Source organism: Physeter macrocephalus, chromosome 12 (assembly GCF_002837175.3).
Source record: "Physeter macrocephalus isolate SW-GA chromosome 12, ASM283717v5, whole genome shotgun sequence".
Taxonomy (NCBI): Eukaryota; Metazoa; Chordata; class Mammalia; order Artiodactyla; family Physeteridae; genus Physeter; species Physeter macrocephalus.
In genome coordinates, this window is record NC_041225.1 from 29,957,527 (window position 1) to 29,972,985 (window position 15,459).

Below are 15,459 nucleotides of genomic sequence, written 5' to 3' on the forward strand. Positions count from 1 at the left end.
GAATCTTTAGGACTATAAATTCCAGTTAGTGGACCAGAAAGAGGTTACTCTGCATTTCCATACAACACTCACCTCCTCTCTCTACTGTTATCGACAGCAATAGGTGTTGGAAAATATTGGTGTTTTGAAGATACATCAACTTGTGTTCAAGCCCCAGCTTTGCTATTTTTAAGATGTGTGATCTCGGGCTTCCCTGGTGGCGCGGTGGTTGGGAGCCCGCCTGCCGGTGCAGGGGACACGGGTTCGTGCCCCGGTCCGGGAGGATCCCACATGCCGCGGAGCGGCTGGGCCCGTGAGCCGTGGCCGCTGAGCCTGCGCGTCCGGAGCCTGTGCTCCGCAACGGGAGAGGCCACAACAGTGAGAGGCCCGCGTAACGTAAAAAAAAAAAAAAAAAGATGTGTGATCTCAAGATCATCCGCTCTCTTATGTATAAAATAGAGCCAATAATACATACTTTGCCAGGTTGTTGGATTGAAAATGGGTAAAGTTTATAGAATCTACCTAGCACATAACAACTGCTCGATAAATGGTAGCTATTACTACTATATTAACAGCCTTTACGTGTTAGTGGTTCTGCTTAATATTTATTAAAGCAAACATGTATCATTACAGCTAATAAGTATTTAGTGCTACGTACACGCCAAGCATTTTGGTACATCTTACGTAAATTTCAAAGAAGTGCAAAATGTAACTCTTGCCATCAAAATAACTCGAAAGACAGCTGAAGAGAAACATTAATATATACTCTAACACTAAAATAATTTCAAATGGATTATAAAATAGAAGCAAATAGTAAAATCACAAATCAGAAGAAAATTAGGATATTAACATTTTTTTAAATTTATCTTGGAAATGAGAAAAACTTTCAAAGCAAAACGAGAAAGGCAGAAGCACACAGATGTTTATAGCAGCTTTATTCATAACTGCAAAAACTTGGAAGCCACCAAGATGTCCTGCAGTAAGTGAGTGGAGAAATAAACCGTGGTGCATCCATACAATGAAATACTCTTCAACACGAAAGAGATATGATCTACCAAGCCATGAAAATACATGAAGGAAACTTAAACGCATATTACCAAGTGAAAGAAGCCGATATGAAAAGACTACCTACTGTATGATTCCAACTATATGACATTCTAGAAAAGGCACAACTGTGGAGACAGAAAAAAAGATCAGGAGTTGTCAGGAGTTGGGGTAGAAGGGGGGTGGGGAGATGAAGAGGTAGGACACAGAGGATTTTTATGGCAGTGAAACTATTCCGATTGATACCGTGACGATGTATATGGGTCATCATACATTTGTCCAAACCCATGGAATGTATAACTCCAAGAACGGAGCCCGATGTAAACTGTGGACTTGATGTGATCATGATGGTTGACGGAGGCCCCTTGGTTGTCACAAATGGACCACTCTGGCGGGGGATGCTGATGATGGTGGAGGCTGTGCCTGCCTGGAGGCAGGAGGATTGTGTGAGCAGCCTCTGTGCCCCCCTCTCAATATCGCTGGGAGCCAAAAACTTCTCTGAAAATATAATGTCTTTAAGAAAAAAAACAAAGACAGAAGCTATTAAGGAACAGATTTCAATACACTAAAATTTTAACACATTTTCAGAAAAAAAAATAGCATAAGACAATACATATAACCTAGAACTAGCACCTAAATATATAAAGAAATCTTACAAATCAATATGCTAAAAAGACAAAGACCCAACAGAGTACTCAGCAGTGTATGCGAACAGAGAGCAAAGAAAGACGAAAGACTCAGAAATATAGATTGATCCTCAGACTCACTTATATTTAAAAAAATACAAATTAAAACAATGTGGTAAGATTGTTTACCTATGCGACTTGAAAAACAAAATGAGGGACTATTAAACATTGTTGGGTGACTAAATCGATGCAACTTTTTTGGATGCCAAATGAATCGATTTTGAGCAAATTAAAAGTGAATTAAATGAATGTATTCTTTGACTCAGTGGTTACTTTGTTATGCATTTATTCCACAGATATACTCACGGAGTTGCACAAATACAGGTAGGTATACACGTATATTCACCCGTACACATACACATGCATACACACACACACATATACACATATGCAAACACACACACACTCAGGTTCACTTGCAGCATCAATTAATATAGCTAATGACTGGAAGCAACTGTCCATCAATCAAGAATCCATTAAATAAATTATGATTTATGTATACAATAAAACACCATACAGATGTGAAAACGAACCAAGTAGATATCTGTGTTCTCATGTGAAAAAATGACAAGATGTATTTTTCACCTTGTGAAAAACAAGGTGTAAAAAAATATGCATCGTAAGCTGCCATGTGTTTTAGCAAAACAAACATAGAGCAGAATACATACCCCTGTGTAGCTGTTTTATGCATGGAAAAAGAAAAGGGCTTTGACGAGAGCTCTTAACTAGTGAGGCTGTTTTCAGAGCGATTACTCCCGTAACTGGGAAGAGGCTACGGTGGCTTCGTTTTCCCGTGGAAAACACGGGAAAGAGGACAAGGGGACGGAGAGTGAGAGACAAACACGGGGTCACTTCAGAGGAGGAATGTCAGGGACCACGATCACGGACAACCAGGACCGCACGGGCAAAGCATCCCGGACTCCAAGGACGGAGGGGCCGTTGACCACAGGGACCTGAGTCGACCTGAGAGGAGGTGAGGTTGAGATTCAGCTGTGTCAGAGCCGCAGGTGAAAGAGGCTGGCAGCACAAAGGAAATTCAAATCTGCAGCTACGGTTCAGGAATAGGATGTATTTTTGTCCGCAAAAAGGAAAAAAGGAACCTTAGAACCCCAGGAACCGTCTCCAGAGGTCCTCCAGAGGAGGGGTGGAGCTTCCCGTGGCCCCCTCGGGAGGTGAATTGAAGTAGGGGCTGGAAAGGAACCCCCGGCAGGTCCGGCCTCAGCGTGGGTTGCAGACTTACGTGCAGGGGGCTCTACTTCTTTGCGGGGCGCTGTGAGCGCGTTCCAGCTTCCGGGGGAGGAGAGAGGGCCAACAGGGAGCAGGTGGGCCCATGAGAAAGGAGAGGGGGTCCCAGGGCCAGGCACCTCACCTACATCAGCACCTACAGTTTCCTAGCTTAAAAACAGAAATCATCGGTGATACCAGTGTACAACAGAGGCCCTGAGTTCTCACCTCTGTGTAATTCAGCATCCAGGCCAACTCACACAGTGGACGTTTCCGACGGCAACACGGCCCCAAGGGAAGGCCAGGTGATCCGATCAGCGCGTGCAGTTTGATGTAATGGATTAGAGCAAGAGTGCCCCGTATGGGCTGAAATCTCAGCTCATAAAATCACACTCGTCAGACGGGAGGGCGACGAGGGAACGTACAGATCTTGCACTGGGAGGCGGCGGTGACGGCTTAAAGCCAGACGATGGAGCCAGCCCGCTCGGATTTGAATTCCGGCCCTACCAGGCACTAGCTTGCGGCCCTGAGCACGCTGCTTCACCTTCCTGTGGCTTCCTTTCCCCATCCGTAAAATGCGGATAATAGTATGACCTACCTCAGGGGGCTGCCTGCAGAATTAAACAAGTTAACGTCTGTAGAGTGCTTATAACCACAGCCGGCCGGAAATAAGAGCTACAGAAATATTACTTAAATAAATGAAACGTTAACTCCCCCCTTTACAGATGAGAGAAGGGCAGGCTGAAGCGGTAGCGTGATTTCCCCGAGTTGGTTCAGACGCTCAGGGTTCCTCCGGGTCCTGGACCCTGGTCTCCGGGAGCTCCATGCACCGCCCACATGGCCTGGGAGCCAACAGGGCCGCACAGAGGGCCTGCGGATTCCGGAAGGGCCCCCCCTTGTCCCAGCCCACACTGTCACAGCCTGACCTGGCACCGTGTCCCCTTCGGGAGGGGTCTGACCGGGCCACACAGAGGAAGCCACTGAAGTCTCTGGAGTTCCAGCACCTCCCATCATAGCAAATACCATTTAACTTCCCACTTCCTCAAGGGAGGGAGGGAGGAAGGGAGGGAAGGAGAGAAAGACAAGATGGTTCGTACTCCCCTACTTCACAGTTTTACTGTGACAATAAAAAGGGATACGATACTTTACACGGTAAAGAGGGCTACATAAATGTCAAATAGGGACAAAATGGGATCCACGGTGCTGCCTTCCAGCGAGCACTTATGAATCCTATTAATTAAAAAGACTCGCGTGACTTTGCCCCATTTGACTTCACTCTAGATAATTCATACACGCGGACCCAGACAACCCGAGCTCTTCTGGGAAGTATGACAAAAACGCGTGGTCTCTGCCAGGAAGGTTTCCGTCTGTGGCGAGAGATGGCTGTTTCCTGCCGAGGGCTCTTCCTCCAATGCTCGTAACCGCTGCTCACCCAGTTGGGCTTCACCGTCCTCAGTCAACGCTCATCACATTTACGATCCAGAATTCGCTCCTTTAAGGAGAGGCTGAATCCCTTTTGATTTCCCGCTACTTCAGGGCCCCTTCTCCACCTGCTGAGGGTGGCTCCCTCCACGTGCCTGTCTGTCAGCACCAAAGCCGAGGATTTGCTGAACGTACCGGTCCTTGCCCTCCACGGGGGAAGACACAACCCTCGGAGGTGTAGACTCATCCGCTGCCTGGTTGATGCAGCTCCCACGGCCTCATACACATCAAGAATCCTCCCATCACCTCAGGGCCTTGGCACGTGCAGTCGTGTCTGTCTGGAGCCACACCACTCCTGATAACCACACGGCTGGCCTTCTCACTTCTTCCAGGTATTCAAATATCTCTTTAGCGGGGCAATCTCCTCACACCAGCCAAGTTAAAACTTCAACCCTCTCCCCAACCTGGTTCTCCCTATCTACTTCACATATTTTAATTTTGTCTGTGGCACGAACACCACCAGGGAACTAACATTGTATGTATTTATTTGGTTTTTATCTGTGTCTCTCCTCCAGAGAGGAGGGATAGTGTCTGTGTTTATCTAAGACCTGTGTGCTCTCGACAGCTACCAGAGTAACTGACACTTAGAAGATACTCTGTCGGGCTTCCCTGGTGGCGCGGTGGTTGAGGGTCCGCCTGCCGATGCGGGGGACGCGGGTTCGGGCCCCGGTCCGGGAGGATCCCACGTGCCGCGGAGCGGCTGGGCCCGTGAGCCGTGGCCGCTGAGCCTGCGCGTCCGGAGCCTGTGCTCCGCAGCGGGAGAGGCCACAACGGTGAGAGGCCCGCGTACCGCAAGAAAAAAACCCAACTCTGTCAATGGGTAACAAGTCTCTAACTATGGAAGAGGAGGTTTTCTCCTAGAAAGTCAAGGAGAGCAGGGGACAGAACAAGGATCTACAGCCAGAAGGTGGAGCCCAGACTCTACTCCTTATTGCCTGGGGGCGTTCAGTGAAGTCGTATAACCTCTCCTCCTTCATCTACAAAGTGATATAAAGTCTCACCCAATCCTACCTAGGATGGACTGAGATGACTTACAAAGGGGCCAGGTGTAACTAACGAAGAGCTATACAAATACGAAGCTATACAAATCTGGGTATATTTGTTTTTCAGTTTTCATCTTTGGTTTTGATTTAATTATATATTTAGATTGAACGGTCACTGGGACTGGCTTTGCTGTCACCTGAGGCCTTCAAGTACAGCGCTTAGGGGCCCTCGCTGGTTCCAGGGTCAGGCAAACATAGCATGATTCCTGGCTCCACCGTTAACTAGCCCTGTGACCTCGGGCTGGTTAAGTCACTTCAAAATAGATATAAGATTATAACAGTATTATGGTTCATAGATTTAACGTGAACAATATGTGAGACTCTTAGCAGATGTTTAGGGTTAATATTTTTATTGACTAAAGTGGTTTCTCTTTCTCAGGGAGATAATTCTCTGTTGGAAACATTTGGTTTTTAAATACAAATGGAAAGAGGCCTTCCTGAAAGTTTTTCGTTTTTGAAACATGATCTCTTGTGCTGGGTGATGGGGTAAATGCTTAAGCTCATGTCACCTAGATAGCAAAAGTATAGCTCTTAACTCTTAATTTTTGTCTATTAATAAAATTAAATAATAAGCTGCCATTGTTACTGACTTCATATACATATATATATTTACCATTGCCATGCTGTAAACTCGTGGGCAAATCAGCTCTGTGTTTTGGCAGTCTCTCCTGTGGAAAAGAGTGTTTATGTTTATAATCTTCCAGAGCTGGAAAGGCTCAGTTTGCCAGCTCTGGAAATGACTCAGCAGTGAATACTAATAGGTGTGTTTCCCTTTGAGCCCACAGATTTGTGAAAGTCAGACTGTGCTCAGCAAGACAGGAGGAAGAAGGGAATTAACCTTAACTTGGTGCCTTTTCTGGGCCAGGACCGGCAGCTCCTCTTCCTTGTATCATCTCATTTCATTCTCACATCAGATCTTTGAGGGAAATGATGACGTCCCTGATGGAGAAATGAGAAAATAAAGTCACACTGAAGTTAAGTAACTTGTCCACAGAGCTAATAAAAGCTAAAACCCAAATTCTGACAAGCGGGAGATTTGTTCCTCGGTTTGACAAATACTTATTTTGCATCTATTATCTGCCAGGCCCTGGGATTAAAGCAATAAGAAAAAGAAAGCCTCTGCCTTCATAGAGGGCATATTCTAGTGCAGAAGTACAGATAAACACGCACATACTATAGACAGAGATATAGCTATAAGTGTGGACGTGGACATAGATAGAGATATGGTTATGACTACAGATATATAGTTATGGGTATGGATATAAATGTGATAGGTGTAGACAAACACACAGGCACGGACACAGACATGGAGAGACACAGGTAGTCATGAGTTAGCGCTAAGCGGAAGAGGATGATGAAAGGTATTTCAGATCAAGTAATGTGGAAGGCCTTTTAGGAGAAATACCAAAAAGAGACTTAAAGGAAGACCCCTGAGTGTGATGAACAAGGTGACATTTAAGGATTACACTGGGTGCTGCACAAAGAGCAGACTATAGGGGGCAGCAGAGTGTCGGCAGAAACACCAGGGTCGAGGTTACCGCCAGCTCTTAGGAGGAAACAGAGGTTCCCCTGGGCGGGAGTGACAGCTGCACCCTCGTTAGTCACACTGTAAGTCACACTACACTCCCCTAAGGAATGTAAAGGTAACTTTTTACAGAAGACTAATTTACCTAGACGTTTTGTGGGAGCCAACACACAATGTAACACATTACATACCAACACCAGGCTTTCCCGAGTTATTAAAACAGTAACAAAATGGTATAAAAACAACAAACCCTGTGTTACAATCCTGTTAAAAATTATAAGGGATTTAGGGTCATAGGTGAATTCCATTCATTATGCAATTATGAAACTATGGCCACTGGAAGTGGAGGGCCCTTGGTCCTCTTCCAGCCTGATGGTTTTGCTTTGTAAACAAAGAGAGTAACTTACACACGGTCACAGATCCACCCAGTTAGGAATGACACCTACGTCTGCTTACAGCCAGAAGGGCTTTCACTCATTACTTCACTTATATTTATGCACATAAAAGCGGAAGATGATACATCTTTTCATTAAAAGAGTGGCCACCATCAGATTTGGGGTTACCAGAGGCGGGGGGGGGGGGGGGGGGGGGGGGTGGATAGGATAAAAGTGGTAAAAAGGTACAAACTCCCAGCTGTAAGATACGTAAGCACTAGGGATGTGACGTACAACACGATAAATATAATTAACACTTCTGTACGTTATAAATGAAAGTTGTCCAGAGAGCAAATCCTAGGAGTTCTCATCACAAGGAAAAACATTTTTCTATTTATTTAATTTTATATCTATAAGAGATGATGGATAGGACTTCCCTGGTGGTGCAGTGGTTAACAATCCGCCTGCCAATGCAGGGGACACGGGTTCGATCCCTGGTCCGGGAAGATCTCACATGCCGCGGAGCAACTAAACCCGCGCCTCACAACTACTGAGCCTGCAGTCTAGAGCCCGCGAGCCACAACTACTGAGCCCACGTGCCACAAGTACTGAAGCCTGCGCACCTAGAGCCCGTGGTCCACAACAAGAGAAGCCACCGCAAAGAGAAGCCCGCGCGCCACAAAGAAGAGTAGCCCCCGCTCGCCGCAACTGGAGAAAAGCCCACGCACAGCAATGAAGACCCAACGCAGCCAAAACATAAATAATAAATTAATTAATTTTAAAAAATGAGAGATAATGGACGTTCACTAAACTTCTTGTGATAATCATTTCATGATGTATTAAGTCAAATCATTATGCTGTACACTTTAAACATACACAGCGCTGTGTGTCAATTATATCTCAATAAAAATGGAAGGGAAAAAAAAAAAGGAATGACCACAGTTTTTATACATGCATCTCCACATTCACCAACACTAAGCCTAACACTCACGTTTAATGAAGCTCTCCTCGGGTAGAAATAGACCAGAACTGCTAGTCAGACTATTCAGGGGTAAGGGGAAAACTCCTTATTGAAAGTTCTGACTAGAGAAAATGTTGAAAAATCTTTTATGGCTTCAAAAAGCACTCACTGGTTAATGGCCTTGCTTTGTTGTTGTTTTTTTTAAAAAAAACTTCAGAATAGAAAATGTGGGTGTGTGTGTATGGTTTTTTTTTTTTTTTTTTCAGTTAAAACTCGGAAAATAATCTTTCCTACCTCAAAGATGAGCACAAAATGCATTGTTTGTAAGAGCTTACAGACCGGGTTCAGCCAGAAGTGAAATATGAGAACTCCCTCAAATGCCTTATTATTCTAGAGAAACGGGACACACCCTCAATTATGGCAAAATCAGTACAGCCACTAATGTCATGCATGTTAATAAAAATTTTGGAGACTTCACAGGAAAGTTTATAGCGTGTTTTTTAAACCATGGTATTTTGGTGACTGGTCAGTAATTACCAGCTCTTGGACCATGCTGAACCCATTAGCCACACCCTACATAAGCTCGGCTTTTTGCATCTAGAGTAATACGAGGAGGGGAGCTGGGATATGGGGAGGTTTTAAGAGCAAGTAAACAAGGACACATAAAAGCCCCAGAATATTTCTTAATGCCAGATCTCAAATCATAAACATCAGAGGGAGGAAAATATATGCATACATGTACATGAACAAAAACATATATGTAGGTATGTGTCTATAATATTTATGGCATCAGATATGCTGACCAGATCTATTGCATTATAAAGAATACTAGAAAAAGAACTGGGCAACATTTCTATTTTTGCATCTGCTACTAGCAAATTCTCCAACCCTGGGCAGGGCAGGTCTCTCTCTGGGCCTCATTTTCCAGAACTATTAAAGAAAGAGATGGAGTTCTCCTATCACTAAGGTCTTCTTTTGAAAATGTTTCTGACCCCAGGGCTGTGTTTAGAATTCTTGAAGCAAGAAATTAACCACTTTTCAATACTTGCTACTTTGACCTAGAAATGTTCCATGGTTTGTCCTTTGTTCTCCCATTAGACCATACATTTAAATAAAAATGGAAGGAAAAAAAAAAAAAGAAAGGAACCACCGTTGTTTTTCCAAGCACAGTTTGTGTGTAACGAGGGGAGTGATTATCTCGGCAAAAAGAGCAGCTCCTCCCTCAGTGTTTAAAATTAGCACTTCTCCTCCCTCTAGTGGAAATGCGATGTACTTACTCTAAACGAAATTGATTTGTTTTCGTCAAACAAAACAGAGAAAAAGAGCTAGCGTGACCGAGTCCTAATATGGGGTCAAACCAAACACAATTTGCTACAGTGCTGTCCCACACAAATGTCTTAAATATTTTACTTGTTTAAAAAAATTCAAGATTAACAATGAAAGCCTGCAAAGTAGATTTGGACCCACCCAGGGTCTGCAAATGAAATACACGGGTCCAAATTAGATGTTTTGTATTTAATTTATGCCCCCAAGAATATTAAAATCAGTTCACTTATGAAAATTACTGAGTCAAAGCAGTCACTGAACAGGACAAGTGAAGCAAGCCCTAAGGCAGGAGAGCTAAAGACAGGGCTTTGGGGCAAGAAATGTCCATCTCAGTCCAGTTTACGTGTAGGTACTTATTTTACGTATCTTCTGATTCCATCTCTCTGAAACCTTTCTTGACTCCCCAGGCAAAGTACATTGTACCCTGACTTGTCCTAAACACCTCCTCCAGCCACAGAAAGTGCGTCGACAACGGTGTGTGCGCGCATGTCCACCTCCCCATCGGAACAGTGAGCTGCTTACACGGAGCTTCTCACCCTCCCTGTGTTTCTCTTCCAGACGGTTGGAGAAGAATCGAGTGACACAGCTGGAGAGGCTGTGACTTCAAAGGCACTCACATTCAATCGTCTCAAAATCACTGCGCTGCAAAGTTATTTTTTCTTTAAGATAAAATCCAATAACACTGTGCTGGCTCCATGCAGCCTGCTAGCCAATCCACCCAGAGCCCTGGTTGGTCCTCTTTCCCAAGTAAGAGTTGTAATGAGGTCTACACACACCCTGAAGAGTGAACAAGGTAAAGGACGATCACTAAGGAGGTCGGCTGGACTTCTACAGCAGTAACTCAGAAGATGAGAGCTTCACTCAGTGAGATCTAAATCTACGCACCAATCACGTAGCTAGCTAATCGTCCACATCGTTCGCCAGCCACTGCCAAGCATCACCAGAATCTGAGGGGAGCGTCCTACCTGGAAGGTGCAAATGAAACAAACAAAGCACTGCGCGTCCGGAACCTGTGCCCCGCAACGGGAGAGGCCACAACGGTGAGAGGCCCGCGTACCGCAAAAAAAAAAAAAAAAAAAAAGGATACAATGAACTTATTTACAAAACAGAAAAAGACATTGAAGACAAATTTATGGTTACTGAAGGGGAAGGGGGGAGGGATAAATCAGGAGTTTGGGGTTAACAGATACACACTACTATATATAAAGTAGATAACCAACAAGGACCTACTGTATAGCCCAGGGAACTCTACTCAATATCTGTAATCACCTAGAGTGGCAAAGAATCTGAAAAAGAATATATATATATACACACACATATACATATATATGACTGAATCACCTTGCTGTACACCTGAAACATTGTAAATCAACTAAACTTTAATTTTTAAAATTCCACAAAAACAAATAAAAATTCATCATAGAGGAAATGGAGATTTTGCATGAGGAACTTTAAACAAAGCCATCACTAGAATCTCAGAATAGTAAGTAAAGACACCGCATCCAATAAAAAGGAAAAGATATTATTTTAAAAAGAATATTTAGATAACAAGAGAAAGAAAGGAGGAAAGAAAAAACGGGAGAGAGCGGAAGCTTTTAGAACTTAGAAACTTGAGAGCAGACATGAAAGTCTTCGTAAAAGAGTTGAAAAACAAGTTGAAAACACAAAGTTGAAAAAATATTATAAAATGAGGTAAAGGTATAAAAAGGAAGGGCTTCCCTGGTGGCGCAGTGGTTGGGAGTCCGCCTGCCGATGCAGGGGGCGCGGGTTCGTGCCCCGGTCCGGGAGGATCCCACGTGCCGCGGAGCGGCTGGGCCCGTGAGCCATGGCCGCTGGGCCTGCGCGTCCGGAGCCTGTGCTCCGCAACGGGAGAGGCCACAACAGTGAGAGGCCCGCGTACCGCAAAAAAAAAAAAAAAAAAAAAAAATCGTTGAAATGTATGCTTACAATGGATGGATTTTATGCTTCATAAATTATACCTCAATAAAGCTGTTTTAAAAAATAGCAAATTCATAGAAGACAAAGAGAAATTGAGGAAATGCTCCAGATTGAAGGAGATTAAAGATATATGACAACTAAAGGCAGTACTTAATCCTGGATTGGGGGGGTGGGGAGGGGGGATAACTATAAAGGCCGTTATTAGGATCATTTGATGAAATATGAATAAGAATAATACTGATGAATCAATATTAAGTTTCCCAATTACTGTACTGTTTATACAAGAATGTCCTTATTCTTAGAAAACATACAATGAAGGATTTAAGAGATAAAGAAGGCACAATCTCCAATTTACTCTCCAATGTTTCAGAAAAATATAATATGTGCAAATATGTGTATACGGAGAGAAAATGATAGAGCAAACAGGCAAAATGTAAACAACTGGTGAATGTGGGTAAAAGACATACAGGAGTGCCTTTACTCCCCAGTGGGCTATCCCTAGAGCTCAAGTTTAAAGATTGAAAAGTAGGTTTAAGATCTACAAAGTGGCTTCTCAACGAACACAAGTGCTCCCACAACTACCAGAGTATCGTACACAAAGTAAACACACATTTTTCTGACTGATCACAAAGGGCAGTGGCACGGAATAAAAACCCTCATAAGCCTGCAGGCCAGGGGATGACAAGAACAGCTGGCCTGATTTAGAAACAATGTCTGCCTGTCTCTGTCCTTTCTTTCCTCCCCTCCCTGGAAATGCTGATCTGTCCCTTCTCTCAAGTTTACATCTGGCAGTATCTCTCCCTCACCCCAACCTCCCTTACTATACTCTCACAATGCACTTCCTACTTCAAATAATGCATTTAATATTTGTGTTTCATTTCTTTCTCTTTCAGTCTGTAAGAAAGCAGATATCTGAAATGATGTTCACCAAATGCTTCTGAATGGTGGGATCTCGGGTGATGGTGGGATTTCTTTCTTCTTTGTACTACAGCTTGAACTTTGTATAATGATCTTGTAATGTCTTAACCAAAAAACAAAAAACACTGCTTTTTTAAAAACTGTTAATTCTATAGATACATGTATAACTGAATCACTTTGCTGTGCATCTGAAACTAACATAACATTGTTCATCAACTACACTGATATAAAATAAAGTTAAAATAATAATAAAATTCCTAATTTTTAGCAAGTCAGTTCATTTTAATCTTTTATATTCTCTCCTCCTTGCTTTTGAAAAAAAAAATATTCAACGGTGAGAGGCCCGCGTACCGCAAAAAAAAAAAAAAAAAAAAAGGATACAATGAACTTATTTACAAAACAGAAAAAGTCCGGAGCCTGCGCTCCACAAAGGGAGAGGCCACAACGGTGAGAGGCCCGCGTACCGCAAAAAAAAAAAAGGATACAATGAACTTATTTACAAAACAGAAAAAGACTCAAAGACATTGAAGACAAATTTATGGTTACTGAAGGGGAAGGGGGGAGGGATAAATCAGGAGTTTGGGGTTAACAGATACACACTACTATATATAAAGTAGATAACCAACAAGGACCTACTGTATAGCCCAGGGAACTCTACTCAATATCTGTAATCACCTAGAGTGGCAAAGAATCTGAAAAAGAATATATATATATACACACACATATACATATATATGACTGAATCACCTTGCTGTACACCTGAAACATTGTAAATCAACTAAACTTTAATTTTTAAAATTCCACAAAAACAAATAAAAATTCATCATAGAGGAAATGGAGATTTTGCATGAGGAACTTTAAACAAAGCCATCACTAGAATCTCAGAATAGTAAGTAAAGACACCGCATCCAATAAAAAGGAAAAGATATTATTTTAAAAAGAATATTTAGATAACAAGAGAAAGAAAGGAGGAAAGAAAAAACGGGAGAGAGCGGAAGCTTTTAGAACTTAGAAACTTGAGAGCAGACATGAAAGTCTTCGTAAAAGAGTTGAAAAACAAGTTGAAAACACAAAGTTGAAAAAATATTATAAAATGAGGTAAAGGTATAAAAAGGAAGGGCTTCCCTGGTGGCGCAGTGGTTGGGAGTCCGCCTGCCGATGCGGGGGACGCCTGTGCTCCGCAACGGGAGAGGCCACGACAGTGAGAGACCCACGTACCGCAAAAAAAAAAAAAAAAAAAAATTTAAAAAGGAAATATGTGAGAGAAAAGACAAGAAAATTAGAAAACCAGTCCAATATGTCCAACATCTGAATAGCAGACAATACAGAAAGAGAGAGAAGAAAAAAAGTGAGGAGTGGAATTCATCAAAAAAACAAGCCAAGAAAATTTCCAAGAATTCAAGGACTTGAGTTACCAGACTGAAAGGACCCATCAAGGGCCCAGCGAAAATGGATGGAAACAGACCCACATCGAAGTGCACTGTGGTGAAATTCAGAACCCCGTGGGCAGATGGAAGATTCTGTTTGCCTTCTAAGGGGAAAAAAATGAAGTGTGAGATGGTGAGGTGCGTATCCCCAGGTTTCCTGTCTCCAGGCTTTAACACAGAGCCACAGCTCAGTGAGGGGGACATGGAGAGCATCCATCTCCGTTTTGAGGTCCTCGGAACCACCCTGGAACAAGGTCAGGTTACACCAGACTGGGTAGGATGATTAAGCAAAGGAGGTCTTAACGTCTACTTTCTTGACGGTTCTCAGTTCCCGGACATTTGAATACGCCCTCAGAGTATGTGGCCCCAGGCGGCGGGAGGTGGAGTGGGTCCAGTGCCCATGAAACTAGAGCTGCGAGGGGACTGTGGGTGGGCCTGCATGGAAGACAGACACTCGAGAGATGCCAGCACCAAGGAGACCCAAGCCGAGGCCAAGCTCGACAGAAACAGCCACAAGAAACAAATTTCAATTGCCTACGTGAGCGAGGCAATCCACGTCCACTTAGAGAGAGGATAATGTGACCATAGACCCATTCTCCCCTCAGCCCCAGTGCTGCCTAAATGACACTTTTGGCCCCAGGCAGATGCCATTCTGGGGAGAGGCCAGCATGGCCTTTGAAGACTGAGAAATCTGAGATCCTGATCTTCTCTCTAAAAAAGAGCATGCATTACCTAAAGGGCCTGTTAAAAGATCGAATGATATTAAGGTTTAAACCTGATAGGACTAAATAGTTTTGTGTCTACTGACCAGTTAGGCTGCTCAGGAGAAAGACCAGATTATTTATAGGCAATATAAAGGGACAGTGTTTCTTCCTAGTTGTAGATTGCAGCTGTAGGCTGAATGAATTTCCTGAAATTCCTATGCTTTTAAAGTGAGAGAAAAAGAAAAAAAAAAAAAAACCTTCCTGGGGGGAAAAAAAAAGGCCAACATCGATTTCTCCTCTCCCTGTTCATACTAAGAAAGTAAGTATATGAACAAAGCTGCATTTACAGGAGCCTGAAGATTAAATGGGTCTGCTAGTGGATATATGTGCCCATGTGAGGCATAGTTTAGTGCCTGACCGCTGCGTTCAAAATTCAAAGGAAAAGAACAGCTTACCCTTCCCCCTCCCCATATCCTCAATTCCATGCTCTAGCAAGTCTGTGTTTTATTCCCATCCTACCCGTAGTCTCTTCATGACATTTTTTTTTTTTTAGATTCCATATATATGTGTTAGCATACGGTATTTGTTTTTCTCCTTCTGACTTACTTCACTCTATATGACAGACTCCAGGTCCATCCAGGGTGGATAGCTACTGGGAAGCAGCCGCATAACACAGGGAGATCAGCTCGGTGCTTTGTGACCACCTAGAAAGGTGGGATAGGGAGGGTGGGAGGGAGGGAGATGCAAGAGGGAGGGGATATGGGGACATATGTATATGTATAACTGATTCACTCTGTTATAAAGCAGAAACTAACACACCATTGTAAA

General features: G+C 43.4%; 1 long non-coding RNA gene across 1 annotated transcript; it reads right to left on the reverse strand.

The window, feature by feature from the left end:
- Positions 1-894: 894 nt before the first annotated feature.
- Positions 895-10,620, reverse strand: LOC102974774 (uncharacterized). The gene is made up of 4 exons (XR_447854.4): positions 10,421-10,620; positions 6,297-6,397; positions 6,072-6,126; positions 895-1,536 (listed from the first exon to the last, which is right to left on the reverse strand). It is a non-coding gene; the product is annotated as an uncharacterized lncRNA (long non-coding RNA).
- Between the last annotated feature and the right edge of the window lie 4,839 nt (positions 10,621-15,459).